Genomic DNA, 3,184 nt, shown 5'->3' with positions numbered 1-3,184 from the left:
AGGTAAAAAAATGCAGATTTGGGTGTCTGGGGGCAGATTTTGGGGGCGAAAAGGCAGATTTTGGGGTCTTAGAGGACAGTTCTGAGGGAAAAAAATGCAGATTTTGAGGTAAAAATTGCAGATCTTGGGCCTAAAAGGCAGATTTTGGGGTGAAGAAAAGATTTCTGAGGTAAAAATTGCAGATTTTGAGGTAAAAAAATGCAGATTTGGGGGCGAAAAGGCAGATTTTGGGGGTTGGGAGGAATTCCTGAGGTAAAAATTACAAATTTACAGGTAAAAATTGCAGATTTTGAGGTAAAAATTTCAGATTTTGGTGTCTGGGGGCAGATTTTGGGGTGTGGGAAGAATTTCTGAGGTAAAAATTGCAGATTTTGAGGTAAAAAAATGCAGATTTGGGGGCGAAAAGGCAGATTTTGGGGTTTGGGAGGAATGTCTGAGGTTAAAAATTACGAATTTTGAGGTAAAAAATTGCAGATTTTGGTGTCTGGGAGCAGATTTTGGGGCGAAAAGGCAGATTTTGGGGTGCGGGAGGAATTTCTGAGGTAAAAATGACGAATTTTGAGGTAAAAAAATGCAGATTTGGGTGTCTGGAGGCAGATTTTGGGGTGAAAAGGCAGATTTTGGGGTGAGGAGGAAATTTCTGAGGTAAAAAGTTGCAGATTTTGAGGTAAAAATTGCAGGTCTTGGGCCTAAAAGGCAGATTTTGGGGTGAAAAAGGCAGATTTTGGGGTGAAGAGAAAATTTCTGAGGTAAAAAATTGCAGATTTTGAGGTAAAAAAATGCAGGTCTTGGGCCTAAAAGGCAGATTTTGGGTGAGAAAGGGTCAGATTTGGGGTGAAAAGGGCCTGATTTCGGGTAAAAATTGCAGATTTGGGGTGAAAAGAGTCAGATTTGGGGTGAAAAGGGTCAGATTTGGGGGTAAAAATGCCAATTTTGGGGGTAAAATTTGCAGATTTGGGGGTAAAAATGTCAATTTTGAGGTGAAAAGGGTCCGGTTTTGGGGGTAAAAATGCCAATTTTGGGGTGAAAAGTTACAGATTTGGAGGTAAAAATGGCAGATTTGGGGGTAAAAATGCAAATTTTGAGGTGAAAAGTGGCAGATTTGGGGGTAAAAATGCAAATTTTGAGGTGAAAAGTGGCAGATTTGGGGGTAAAAATGTTAATTTGGGGTGAAAGTGGCAGATTTGGGGTGAAAAGACTCAGATTTGGGGGTAAAAGTGTCAATTTTGGAGGTAAAAATTGCAGATTTGGGGGCAAAAATGTCAATTTTGGGGTGAAAAATGGCAGATTTGGGGGTAAAAATGTCAATTTTGGGGTGAAAAGTGGCAGTTTTGGGGTGAAAACGGTCCGATTTGGGGGTAAAAATTGCAGATTTGGGGTGAAAAGGGTCAGATTTGGGGGTAAAAATTGCAGATTTGGGGTAAAAATGGCAGATTTTGGGGATAAAAGTGTTAATTTGGGGTGAAAGTGGCAGATTTGGGGGTAACAATGTCAATTTAGGGGTGAAAAGGGTCAGATTTGGGGGCAAAAAGGTCAATTTTGGGGGTAAAAATTGCAGATTTTGGGCTAAAAACGTCAATTTTGGGGTGAAAATTGGCAGATTTGGGGGAAAAATGTCAAATTTGAGACAAAAAGGGTCAGATTTGGGGTGAAAAGGGTCAGATTTGGGGGTGAAAAATGGCAGATTTGGGGGTAAAAATGTCAATTTTGGGGTTAAAAGGGTCAGATTTGAGGTGAAAAGTGGCAGATTTGGGGGTAAAAATGTCAATTCTGGGGGTAAAAATGTCAATTTTGGCGGTAAAAATGGCAGCTTTGGGTTGAAAGAGTCAGATTTGGGGACAAAAATGTCAATTTTGGGGTGAAAAGGGTCAGATTTGGGGTAAAAATGTCAATTTTGGGGTGAAAAGCATCAGATTTGGGGTAAAAGTGGCAGATTTGGGGGAAAAAAGCAGATTTGGGGGTAAAAATGGCAGATTTGGGGGTAAAAATGTCAACTTTGGGGTGAAAAGAGTCAGATTTGGGGTGAAAGTGGCAGATTTGGGGGCAAAAATGCCAATTTTGGGGGTAAAAATGTCAATTTTGGAGTGAAAAATGTCAGATTTGAGGTGATTAAGGTCCGATTGGGGTGTAAAAACTGCAGATTTGGGGTCAAAATGGCAGTTTTAGGGTGAAAAGTTGGAGATTTGGGGGTAAAAATTGCAGATTTGGGGGTAAAACCGCCAATTTTGGGGTGAAAAGGCTCAGATTTGGGGCTAAAAATGTCAATTTGGGGGGTAAAAATGTCAATTTTGAGGTGAAAAGGGTCAGATTTGGGGGTAAAAATGTCAATTTTGGGGGTAAAAACTGCAGACTTTGGGGTAAAAATGTCAATTTTGGGGTGAAAAGGGTCAGATTTGGGGTGAAAAGAGTCCGATTTGGGGGTAAAAATGCCAATTTTGAGACGAAAAGAGTCAGATTTGGGGTGAAAGTGGCAGATTTGGGGGTAAAAACGTCAATTTTGGGGGTAAAAACGGCAGATTTTGGGGTAAAAATGGCAGATTTGGGGGTTAAAATGTAAATTTTGAGGTGAAAAGTGGCAGATTTAGGGGTAAAAGTTGCAGATTTGGGGGAAAAAGTGACAGATTTGGGGGTAAAAACGTCAATTTTGGGGTGAAAAGTGGCAGATTTGGGGGTAAAAATGGCAGATTTGGGGTAAAAATCGCAGATTTTGGGCTAAAAATGTCAATTTTGGGGTGAAAAGGGTCAGACTTGGGGTAAAAATGTCAAATTTGGAGGTAAAAATTGCAGATTTGGGGTAAAAATGACAGATTTGGGGGTAAAAATGGCTGATTTGCAGATAAAAAAGTCAACTTTGGGGTGAAAAGAGTCAGGTTTGGGGTGTCAATTGGCAGATTGGGGAAAAAAATGTCAATTTTGGGGTGAAAAGGGTCAGATTTGGGGTGAAAGTGGCAGATTTGGGGGTAAAAACGTCAATTTTGGGGTGAAAAGAGTCAGATTTGGGGGTAAAAATGGCAGTTTTGGGGTGAAAAGAGTCAGATTTCGGGGCAAAAATGTCAATTTTGGGGGCAAAAATGTCAATTTTGGGGGTAAAAATGTCACTTTGGGGGTGAAAAGCCTCAGATTTGGGGTGAAAAGCATCAGATTTGGGGTCAACCCCCCCCTTTTTTTGGGGGGGCCGTGGGGG

General features: G+C 40.9%; 1 long non-coding RNA gene across 4 annotated transcripts; it reads left to right on the top strand.

Moving 5' to 3' along the window:
* Positions 1–277: 277 nt before the first annotated feature.
* LOC114072661 lies at positions 278–1,779 on the top strand. Of its 4 annotated transcripts, XR_003574217.1 has the most exons (4): positions 278–438; positions 646–749; positions 1,233–1,420; positions 1,734–1,767. It is a non-coding gene; the product is annotated as an uncharacterized LOC114072661 (long non-coding RNA). The 4 variants fall into 4 exon arrangements; XR_003574214.1 differs by lacking the exon at positions 1,233–1,420 and having other exon boundaries at positions 646–785; positions 1,642–1,779; XR_003574215.1 differs by lacking the exon at positions 1,734–1,767 and having other exon boundaries at positions 1,233–1,427.
* Positions 1,780–3,184: the final 1,405 nt, after the last annotated feature.

Source organism: Empidonax traillii, unplaced genomic scaffold (genome assembly GCF_003031625.1).
Source record: "Empidonax traillii isolate 1590-97213 ecotype Southwest subspecies unplaced genomic scaffold, ASM303162v1 scaffold3679:size11595, whole genome shotgun sequence".
NCBI lineage: Eukaryota > Metazoa > Chordata > Aves > Passeriformes > Tyrannidae > Empidonax > Empidonax traillii.
Note: the sequence above shows the minus strand (reverse complement) of the source record. Positions and strands in the feature narration are given on the sequence as shown.